General features: G+C 47.8%; 1 long non-coding RNA gene across 1 annotated transcript; it reads right to left on the bottom strand.

The window, feature by feature from the left end:
* Positions 1-236: 236 nt before the first annotated feature.
* LOC125081569 (uncharacterized) lies at positions 237-11,314 on the bottom strand. Its single transcript, XR_007121758.1, has 3 exons — positions 10,832-11,314; positions 10,358-10,454; positions 237-5,068 (listed from the first exon to the last, which is right to left on the bottom strand). It is a non-coding gene; the product is annotated as an uncharacterized LOC125081569 (long non-coding RNA).
* Between the last annotated feature and the right edge of the window lie 688 nt (positions 11,315-12,002).

Raw genomic sequence — 12,002 nt, 5'->3', positions numbered from 1 at the left:
GAAGATATGTCACTAGAAACTCCCCAAACAAAAAAGCAAAGAGAAAAAAGAATGAAACATTATATCTAAGAACAGTAGGACAATTTAAAAAGTGTTATTATGGGGTGCCTGGGTGGCTCAGTGGGTTAAAGCCTCTGCCTTCGGCTCAGGTCATGATCCCAGGGTCCCGGGATCGAGCCCCACATTGGGCTCTCTGCTCAGCGGGGAGCCTGCTTCCCCCTCTGTTTCTGCCTGCCTCTCTGCCTACCTGTGATCTCTGTCTGTCAAATAAATAAATAAATTTTTTAAAAACATAATAAAAGCGTTATCATACTTGTAATGGGAATACAAAAGTACAAGAAAGAAGGAATATATGAAGTAATAATGGGCGAGAATTTTCCAAAATTAACGACAGACACCAAACTACAATGAGGAAGCTCAAAGAATATTAAGCAGACAAATACCAAAAAAAAGTCTACATTTTGGAGAATCATATTCGAACTGTAGAAAAATTAAAGACACAGAGAAGATCCTGAATTGTAAGAAGGCAGGTGGGGGGAATATACATCTTATTTATAGAAAAACAAAGAAAAGATTTTCACTAGACTTCTCTGCAGAAACCTGCCAACCTAGACTTGTGTTCAGCAAAATATCTTTCCAAAAAATGCAGGAAAAATACTTTCTTGGACAAACAAAAATTGAGGGATTATATAACCAGTAGATCTGCCTGTCAAGAAATTTTAAAAGAAGTTCTTCAGAGAGAAGGAAAATGATACAGGTAAGAAACTCAGATATACATGAAGAAAGGAAGAGCATTAGATGGGCTAATAAATGGGCTTCTCCCACCCCTCACATTTTGGTGCCAAGCCCATACCTGGATCCCCAGGCCCGTGCTGAAGGACACGGACATGGAGCATGTGGCTCTGTGGGCTTAAAAAAAAAAATAAAGAAGACTTGCTTTCATGCCCCATAGCTGCAACCACTACACTTAAAGACATTGTAATGGACATAAGTTCTCACAGCAAGCTCATGGAAGAGCAAAATCTACTCCAAAGACTTGGGCAAAATTTGGAAATAAGAAACAAAAACATGATGAACGCTATCTTCCCTTCAGCTTTACCGAAGTTGGTAATGTACCTTATTGTGTCTTACGCAACAGAATAATGCCCTACAGTGTTAAAGAAAAAACAATTTGGAAGAAAAAAGAAGAACCGGAGCTGGACACTAGTAGTTAAAGCAGTAAAAGCAGGTTTTATTCCAGAGACTGAATATTGCAATAGGGGAAAAGAGGCCTCAGTGTAGAACTGGGCCCCCTCTCCAGGACAGCACGAAATGGGGATTTAGAGGCAATGAATAGGGTCAGGGTGAGGGGATGGAAAATTGCTAAGAGGAAACCTCAGGAAGAGAAAGATTCTAGTTAAACAGACCTGACAGGATTCTTGCCAAAGGCAGGTCAGGGCGGTCAGATGCTGCACCAGGGAAAACCCACAGTCCTTTCATCTGTGAGTCTTTCTCCTGCGAGTCTCCCTGACTACTCACACGAAACACTTCACTTCTGGTCACCAAATGTGTGGTTTTTCCCCCTGCATGAAGCAATCCTCCATGACACCAGCTGGGGTGTCCTACAGTTCAACTCAATTCTGACATCGTCTGTCCAGAGACAGCATCAGGTTCAACAGGTTAAGGGTTCAGTCCCACACAGCAGCTTCCCCGCCCCTGCAACTTCAGACGCCAAGTTCAGGTTATCACCTGTGCTTCTGACTGGTCAGCTCTAGAGGGGAAGGGGGAAGTTCCAACAACCCCTTCCTTAGGTTCAATTCATTTGCTAGAGTGGCTCACAGAGCACCATTTTATTAAAGGATGGGATAAAGGATACGTGAATAGTTAGAGGAAGAGATACACTGGGTGAGGTCTGGGAGGGTCCTGAGCACAGGAGCTGGGGTGCATCACCCTGCCAATGTGGATGTGTTCATCCATGTGGAAACTCTCTGAACCCATATTATTGGGATTTTTTATGGACGCTTCCTCATGTAGATCAATAGCTCCATTTCTGGCCCCTTTCCCCTCCCTTGAGAACTGGGGGGGCGAAGGGGTAGTGGTGTGGAGCTGCATGTCCCAAGACCTAATCATGGCTTGGACTTTCTGATGACAGTCTCTATCCAGGAGTCATCCAGGAGCCCACCCAGAGTTGCCTCATTAGAACAAGACATTCCTACCACCCAGGAAATTCCAAGGGATTTAGGAGCCCTGTGTCAGGAGCTAGGGTTGAAGACAAAATACTGAACAAGAGATGCTCCTAATGCTCTGAACGCTTGGGAAATTGTAAGGGTTTCAGAAGCCTGTGCCCAGAACCGGGGGCAGCGGGGAGGTGAGGCCAGAGACCAATATATGCGTTCTATTTTCTCACAGATACCAAAGGGGAGAGATGAAGAATATTATCAGATATTGCGGGCAGGGAGTTCTCTCTAAACTGATTTGGCAAGATTCTTGCTACAATTGGGTGGTATAGGATAGCCAAAGACAGACTACAGGGTTCAGGCCTAGAGGAGAATGACAGAAGCTGAATCAAGGAGAGTCTTTGCCCATAGCTTTTGTGAAGCCAGTTAAATTGTGGTATTATTTTGACACTGCTCAGCCAGAGTTTCAAGAAAAAGGAACCGAATTCTTTTAAGTATGGACATCATGGCTTTCTTTAAACACCAAAAATCATGGCAGATTTCCAAACTAGACGTGAAAAGGCCACCAAAGCATCCTACAGGTTTTAATTTTTAGTATGGTAAATACCAATCACTATAAGCCACATAAACAAAGAGGCCTTTGGGGGTGTTCCCCTCCCCCTTAATAAAGAGTAAAGGGTTCCTGAGACCCAAATGAGAGAACCATTGTGAATTATCCCTAGTTTTAATAGGTCCATTTCTTGACTTCAAGAAGAGCCATCAAGAGAGAATCCTAAGTACCTCCCTGTATAAGCTCTTGGCCAGGCTTATGTTTTTTAGTTCTTTTAGGTCAGGGAGCCAGTGTTTGGTGAGCTGAGGGACTTTTGACCACAGTTAGATTTTCCCCTTTGTTCTCTTTCTCTTTTGGTTCTTTTTTTTTCTCATCTTGATGTAGTATGTTAGTACTGTTAGAGGGCGTTTCTAGTTAGTTTTGCTAGCAGTAAGTCACTGAGCGGAGGGACCTCACAGCCATCCGGGCGACCAGGAGACCCGCATTGACAATTACCGACTCCTCCAGACCTTTAGCCAGGGCGGCTTTGACAAAGTGAGGTTGGTCTGGCACAACCTGAGTGGGACAGAAGTGTCCATGAAGGTCATTAACAAGAGTCAGCAGAGCTCCTCCGGCCTCCACAGACTATTCCTTGAAGTCCAGAGCACGAAGGCCCTGAATCATGACCCTCGAGTCATAATACCACGCGAGGTGACTGACACCACGGAAACACTCTACCTGGTCATGGAGTACGCCATAGGCACTTGACCCCCCCACACTGGACAATGCCTGCATGAGAGAGGAGCGGCCTTGGAGGCAGATTCTGCCAGATAGTGTCCACTGTGTCGTACCATCACCAGGAGGGTATCGTCCACAGGGACCTAAAGCCAGAGAACCTGCTTTTGGAAGCTGACCTGAACATCAAGGTTGCAGACTTTGGCTTCAGCAATGAGTTTGCTGTTGCCCATGAGCTGAACACCTTCTGTGGTAGTCCCCCTTATGCCAAAATACAACAGCCTTGTGGGAGCCGTGCGGAGCCTGGAGCCATTCTCTATACAATGACTATCTGGCAACCGGCAGGTCCCTGCCTTTGCAGCACTTCAAGGAGCTGTGGGAGTGGGTACTGCATGCAACAGGCCACATTCTCCTTTATATGCCTGTGGAGAGTGAAAACCTACTAGAGAAATTCCTGACCCTCAGTCCCAGTGAGAGAAGTGCTTTAGAGGAAACCATGAAGGACCCATGGATGAACATGGTCCATGAAGAGGAACTAAAGCCTTACATTGAGCCACTCCCTGACTACAAGGACCCCTGGCATAACTGAGGTGACATTATCCCTGGGCTCCAGGTGGGACCAGATCCAGGACCCGCCAGTGGGCTGGAATGGACGTGATGATGTGATGGCCAACTACTTGATTCTAGGCTACAAGAGCCCCAAGGGGGGAGGAGTGGACCACTGCTGTGAAGCCCCTGCCTTCAGCTGATCCTATCAGCAGCTGCTGTCCTCCCCCATCCTGCATGCTTCAACCTAGGGCCTCTGCCAAGGCAAAGAAGTGTGGTTTTGGGGAGACTATCATTCCCACCTCTGTGGTATTCTGTAACTCAGAAAGCTGGTGGCACTAGGTCCGGAGACAAGGACCACCCCATTCCCCAGCAGAGTCCCCGACTCTGGGGCCTCCCCTCCACCCACAGCATCAGCAGCAGTGGTAGAACCCCATACGGACCCAGCCGGCCTCAGGGTTTATCCTATAATGGAAACTCCCTCAATGCTGGGTGGCCCGGTAATGGGACCCCAACCTCCCCCTCTGGCTGACAGAGGGTTGTTGGGAGCTTTTTCAACACCCTACTCAGACAGATACCCGTGTTTCAGGCTGCCCGGAAAGAACTGGGGTGGCCCTTAAAACACAGTGAAGCCAGCAAAAGCTCACACGGTGGATAGGCGAGGCAGGGATATAAGCAAAGACTGCTTTTAAAGAGGGAGCCAGAAGATCCTGAGTTCCACAGAGCCCAGTGACAGGTGTGGGAGCCGAGCCAGGGCTGAAGCGACAGCTGTGGGGATGGGAGTGGTACAAGGAGCTTACGAGCGTGTGCAGGGAAGCCAGGACTGCAAGCAAGGGAGGAGAGCAGGTGCGGACTGCCGAGGTGCTGTGCAGGGGACTCAAATCAAGGGAGTACCTGCGCTTCCACAGCAATCAAAGGCAATGAATCCAAAAGGCTGGTGAGCTTAAAGGATGGCTGGGAGCCACCAGGGAGATAAGAGGAGGGGCTGGCCCTTTGTCCCAACCTGGATGAATCTTCAGAGACCAGACTGTTGTCCTGGGGCACTTTTTCCCTCCTGCTCTTCTGTCTCTTCCTTCATGTTTGTCAGGGAGGGGAGATACTGCTGTGGAAATAAACATTTAATAATAATTAATAAAAATTTTTTTTTAAAACTTAACAAGGAAGCATTTAACAGCTATTTTCTGAGTTGCTATTTATTTATTTATTTATTTATTTATTTGACAGACAGGGATCACAAGTAGGCGGAGAGGCAGGCAGAGAGAGAGGAGGAAGCAGGCTCCCTGTTGAGCAGAAAGCCCGACGTGGGGCTCGATCCCAGGACCCTGAATCACGCCCCAAACCAAAGGCAGAGGTTTTAACCCACTGAGCCACCCAGGGACCCCTTCTGTGTTGCTCTTAAAGTTGGATTGTGGGAGGTGATTATTGATTCAATTGGTTCTCATTCATGGTTGTCTTACAAACACAGGGTTGTCACTCCCGTGAGCAGGTTTGACAGTAATGATATGAATACCAACAAATAACAATAGCATTTACTAGTGGCCACCGACTTTCTAGAACATTTCAATTCCTTTTAGGTACAAGTGCCCACTGAACAGACTAGGAAATCAATGTTGAGTGGGGTTAGGCACTTGGTATGATCACGGAGCTGGTGAGTGGCAAAGCTCGTGTCGGGAGCTTGTGCTCTAGGGCCTCTCGTGGTTCAGGCCTGGGGCCCCCACAGTGCTGGTTTTGACACCCTTTTGAGGTTACACTGGGTCTCCGAATTCATGGATAATCAATAATACAAGAGATGAGAAAAACCAACCACTTGGGCAGTAATCTTCAGAACTCTGGGTGAATTAATCTGTCTGCAGTCCCCTAAGTCCTTCTCTGCATAAGCAGGACACAGTCCTGGGTACAAACTCTACCTCAAAAACGGAAGGAAGGGAGATGAAGCTGTCCAGAGTGCTGGAAAACACTAAGGTTGTCTGGAGCCCTGTCTAGCTGGAGGGACAGTGCCTTGTATGTCCTTTAGCACACAAGTGGGCGTCCCTGGTCTTAGAGCCTGAGCCAGATCTAAACGGATCTAGGGCGGTGCCACACAGGGTGGCCTTCACTCTCTTCTGCTTCATGTCGAAATCTTATGAGCTAGAGAGCAAATGTACGGTAATGGCTTCCAGACGAACTCTTGTATATTTAGAATTCACTTACTAGACTCAAAAGCCCCTTTCTTTATCCCAATCCTCTTTATTTAGATACAAATTAATTAGAACTTGCCTGAGGACACCCACTCACCCCTGAACTGCTGGGTCACACCTCTGCCCAGGGGATCTGCACAGTGTGCTCCGGGCCTCTGTCCTCTTAGGCACCAGAAACAGAAATCTCATTTAGGGTGAAATTGGAGCTTTTTCCAGAGTCACACTACTTGGTAAGGTCACTGAAGAGTTTTGGGACGGTCCTTGATTGAAAATTCTGTGATGGTTTTTTGGGGCATGTCCTCTAGGTTGAGGTGCAACCCTTTGGCATAGGCTTTCTTGATTATCAAAGTGCTTGGCAAGTAACAGTGCTCCACAAATAGCATTTTTCCTTTTCCTGCGGGGGAGTTACAAAGAAAGAATTGCAGGGAAATTTTGGAAGGGAGGGAGAGACAATTAGGTACAGCTGGGATGAGGATCAGGAATTGTTTTTGTTCTTTTTTTAAATTTTATTAATGTATTTGACAGAGACAGAGCCAGAGAGCATGAGTGGAGGGAATGGCAGAGGGAGAGGAAGAAGCAGGCTCCCCACTGAACAGGGAACCCGACACGGGGCTCAAACCGAGGCTCCTGGGATCATGACCTGAGCCAAAGGCAGACGCTTAACCATCTGAGCCACTGAGGCGCCCCCAGGATCAGGAATATTTTGTGGATGAGGCAGATTTGAAGCTGAGGCCCAACCAGAACTCCTGGGACCCTGAGTCCTCATGTGAGGCAGGTCACAGATTCTTCTGAGGGCTGTCATTTCTCTTCCATGGCAGCTGCTGGTGCCAGTTCCTAGGCTGGCCGCTGTGGGAGGGCAGTTTTGAGTTTGTACGCAACACAGATCCATTGGTGGTGGTTGCCTGGAGCCCTGGCTGAAAAGAATCCTGAAGTCAAGGTCAGGCTCAGCAGTAGAAGAGTCCAATTTTTCACGTACCTGTAATAGTTACAGTTCCTAGTACTGCCTTCATTGTGGCTCCCCTTGTAATGAGATGATGTTAAAGGACTCCGGGGTAGTTAGGAGGATGAACATAACTGGTCAGTACAGTAGCTTCTGGGTCGGAGAGCTCTCTGATCACCGCTGCATATATCTGGGTATGCTATATTTGCAAGTGCGTTGTTATTTATAGGCACTGCAATTGTGTTTTACATTTGCACCCTGATCCACGCATTAATTTATTAAAAGAGTATTTTAACATTTTCAAAGAGGTGAGCACCTTTAAATTCCCTATTTCTGTTATTTCTAATTTTATTGCATTAGGGCCCAGAAATGTGTTAAAATTATTGTTTTTATATATATATATTTTAAATATTTTATTTATTTATTTGACAGGAGAGAGAGAGAGAGAGATCACAAGTAGGCAGAGAGGGAGGGGGAAGGAGGCTTCCTGCTGAGCAGAGAGCCCGATGCGGGACTCAATCCCAGGACCCCGAGATCATGACCTGAGCTGAAGGCAGAGGCTTAACCCACTGAGCCACCCACCTTCCCCTGTCCTTTTATATTTACTAAATATACCTTTTTGTTTTCAAAATATAATGAGAGGTATTTCTATTTCTTTGTAAGTTCTCTTGGTTTGTTAAAAAAAATTCACTTCGTTATTTGTTACTACATTATTTGGGGTAGATACATACAGATCAGTTATATTTTCATTGTTTTGCATATTTTTGTGTTTTTTAATCACTGAAATCTTCATTCTCTCCAGACTTTTCCTTCCGTGCCTCCCATCCTCTAGATTCTATGATTTAATATTTATTTCTCAGTTAAGATCGCTTTTAGTTTCAGGGGTGCCTGGGTGGCTCAGTGGGTTAAAGCCTCTGCCTTCGGTTCAGGTCATGACCCCAGGGTCCTGGGATCGAGCCCCGAATCGGGCTCTTTGCTCAGCAGGGAGCCTGCTTCCCCCTCTCTCTCTGCCTGCCTCTCTGCTTACTTGTGATCTCTGTCTGTCAAATAAATAAAATCTTGAAAAAAAAATTAAAAAAAAAAAAAAAAAAGATTGCTTTTAGTTCTAGATACCCGAAAATCTGACACACAATAGTGGGAACAAGAAAGGATAAGAGATGAGGCCAAAAAAGTAGGTAGGGTCCAGATTACCTAGTTATCCAAGCATTTATTTTATGTTTTCCCCACCCCTCTAAGCTTTTATTTTGTTGCAACAAGAAGCCAGTGGGAGGGTTTAATGGGGGTGGGAGGGAGTGAAGGGGGAGTTGCAGGGGGGTGCAGGGTTAAGATATATCATGTCTTTCATGTTTTCTATGGCACACTCTGGATGCTGACTGGAGAATGGACTGTAGGAGAGTAAGAGGGGAAGCAGGGAGCTGGGTTGTGAGGCAGTCCTTGCAGAAGACCAGTAAGAGGAGACGGTGGCTGAAATTGGTACAGAAGTGGAGACAGTGGGGAGAGTCTGACATCAGGATGCGTGGCAACAGAACTTGCTGGAAGGCTGGATGTGGGATGAGAAGGGAAAAAGAGCCAATGATGACTCCTGAGTGCTCCCTTCAGAAAAGAGGACCCAGGCCTGGGGGTGCTCAGCAGATAGATGGTATTCAACGCTGGGAGCCTCTGTAGGTTCGCCCTGAGAAGAGAGGGCCCACAGGAAAGAGAAGGGGGCTGAGGATCCCAGAGAACCGGTGGAGGAGGAGGAGCAAGACGAGGAAGCAGCGTAAAGCAGGAGTGAATCTGGAGGGAGGCAAATCCAGAGAGAAGTTTTTAGATGGAAGAAGTTCTCAATCGTGTTTCAAAGGCAGCTGAAAGACTGAGAACAACAACTTAATCTTGAATTTAGTACAGTGGCAATCATCGGTGACCCCCCTGAAAGCCATTTTGGTGAAGTGGTGTGGAGGGAAGCTGGACTGGAATGGGTTTAGGTGAGGAGCTGAGGAGAGGTAACTTGAATGGAGCAGAGAAGAATGGGAAATGGAGAGGACAGGGGTGGGGGGGTCAAAGGAGGTCTGCGTTTAATACACAACATTAGGGCATGATTGTATGCCAAGGTTGGCAAGGGATCACTACTGACTCGGGACTGCAGAACTCTGGGGTCAGAATCTGAAAGGACTTCTCAGCCCCAACTCTACTAAATCTTTAAAAAGTTCCTTACAGGCGCCTGGGTGGCTCAGTGGGTTAAGCCGCTGCCTTCAGCTCAGGTCATGATCCCAGGTCCTGGGTTCGAGCCCCACATCGGGCTTTCTGCTCAGCGGGGAGCCTGCTTCCTCCTCTCTCTCTGCCTGCCTCTCTGCCTACTTGTGATTTCTCTCTGTCAAATAAATAAAATCTTAAAAAAAAAAAAAAGTTCCTTACAACTTACAGCCCATTGACAAGTCCTTGAGACAGGCAGAGCGACCTTCTTTAGGAACTTAATACTTTGCTAGAAGCAAAAGGCAATCTTAACCTAATGTTAGCCCCACCTCCAAGATCTTGTAAATCTTCTTTAACATATAAAAATTCCTTTGGAAATTTCCTGTATCTCTACTACCCACCCCCACCCTGCCAAGATACATGTTTGCAATCATCCTCCAAGCATATGGCCCACTGATATACCTCTGATGGGTCTCATGACTAAGGTTTCACCAGACAGTAGTAAATGCCCTTTTCCTAACAACAGCTGACCCCTGGCTTCCAAATTCCTTCAAGACTTAAGCTCTCTTTATCTCCCTTGCAACTTGAAAGTATTTAACCGGCTACTCCTCACCAGTGCAGTTTTGCCCAAGGATCCTATCCCCTGTGCTTTAATAAAACCATCCTTTTAGCACCAAAGACGCCTCAAGAATTGACTGTTGACTCTGAACCCCAACATTTTCACATCAAGTAAACTCTACCCCCAACATGGGGTTCGAACTCACGACCAGCAAGAATTGTAAGCGCTTGGGGCGCCTGGGTGGCTCAGTGGGTTAAGCCGCTGCCTTCGGCTCAGGTCATGATCCCAGGGTCCTGGGATCGAGCCCCACATCGGGCTCTGTGCTCTGCAGGGAGCCTGCTTCCCCCCCTCTCTCTATCTGTCTGCCTCTCTGCCTACTTGTGATCTCTGTCTGTCAAATAAATAAATAAAATCTTTGAAAAAAAAAAAAAAAAGAATTTCTTCTCTGAGAAAGTCCTGACAGTTCAGGCATAGACTATTAACAATCACTAATGGCATATGACTTCCCAGCTTCGCTTTAGTTTTCAGTTTTTAATTACTTACCTTGGAAATTACTTAACTTCATTTCTTCCAAAACTGGCAGTAGGATTGATGCTCCATAAAGTCGTACCATGGATAGTTTGCTTTCTTTGCCTCCTCCCTGCACAGAATTGGAGCCTTGCATAAGTGAGTTTGAGGCGTGTGTAGTGATGGAGTAATTGTAGTCAGAAAAACTAAATGGAAAAATGACTTGGGAAATTATCACTATAACCCCCAGCAGCAACAAATTGTTCAATTATTTTGTGGTTCTGAAAGGATATTAGGGGTTCCAAAGGAACGGGACAGCAGAGCAGAACCTGTTGTTCTACCTTCCTCCACGAACTTCCCTGATCTTTTGGGAAGGACCAAAGGGAGTTTGTGGTCCTGCTGGCCTGTGTGAATGAGGCGAAGAGGGCCACTATTGGTTAACCAGACCAGAGCGGGGAGTCAGAGAAGTGGCTTGGGCATGGTCCCCAAGGGAATTAGGAGGTCACTGACCTGCCCGCCTAACTTTCCCAACTGTACCATGCAGCATTGGGCCTGTCCACCGTCCTGTTTCTCCTTTTCCCAACACCGCATTGGGCAGTCCCCCTAAGAGAACTGACGAGATACGGTCTGTTCAGCCAGCCCAGGGGTACAAGAGGCACTCTGGGCAGCCACACCACGTAGGTTCCATGGGGACGATTATGGTAGCCCCGACGCACAGAAGTGACGGCGGGAAAGGTGGCTTTGAAAAGGTTAGGTTTCCAGGTACCGGTATTTCCATCGCAGCCGGTGAGTTTACGTTTCAAATACCGGCTTAGGAGTTTCCACGCGAGTTCCACGGACCGTAACCAACGGCCAGGTCCGCGAGAGTCGTTAAGCCCCACCCCCACAAGGAGCGGCCTAAACGTGCGCGGCCCAGCGGTACCACGCATGCCCGAGGGGGCGTGGCTCGGAGGGCGTGGGGAGTAGAGGGAGAGAGGAGGTGGGAAGGGCGGGGCGTGCTGAGCCCTGGAGTCTGGGCTGCACCCATGGGCAGCCCCTGTCAGAGTGTCCGGTGTGCCGGCCTGCGAGAAATCCGGCTTCGGCAGCAAGAAGTGGCGCCATCCGCAATTCGTGAAGATGCTCTATCACGATTACAGCGCTACTCAGGCGGTCCGCTGGGCCGCGCTGTGTCTCTGGGGGTAGAGCTTGGGGGAGATCCGCGCTCCTCTGGGCGTGGGGGGACCGCCCCTGTGCGCGGAGGGGCGGAGCAGAAGGAACGGTGAACCTCCGGGCATTCTGGGAGCTGTAGTCTTTCAGTTGCGGTCCCCCCCCCCCTCCCCCCCCGCCAGCCGGCAGCTTTCAGGGTTGCAGGACTACAACTCCCAAAATGTGCTGGGGCGCTGGGTGCTCTTTGTGGTTCACTGTCTCCGGCTGAGATTTTGTGGCTCTCTTTCTTTACCCAATTCCCATTCAGTTGCTTTGTTGTCGTTTCCTAGGAGCCGTTTGGTTGTTTCTATATCTTGCAGTGTTTTTAGGGAGTCTGCGCTCAGTGCGTAAGTCACTGTACAGTAAGAACAATAGTACCTAGTTGTAGCTCTTATGTTTGTCCTCTCCGATGGAGATGAGAAGAATCTTTGTGGCGCAGTTCTCATTCCCATGCAAATGGAGCCACTTACAAAGCTGGACATTTCATCTTGGGTCT

This window comes from Lutra lutra, chromosome 1 (genome assembly GCF_902655055.1).
Source record: "Lutra lutra chromosome 1, mLutLut1.2, whole genome shotgun sequence".
Taxonomy (NCBI): Eukaryota; Metazoa; Chordata; class Mammalia; order Carnivora; family Mustelidae; genus Lutra; species Lutra lutra.
The sequence above is the reverse complement of the archived record's forward strand: the minus strand, read 5'-3'. Positions and strand labels throughout refer to the sequence as shown.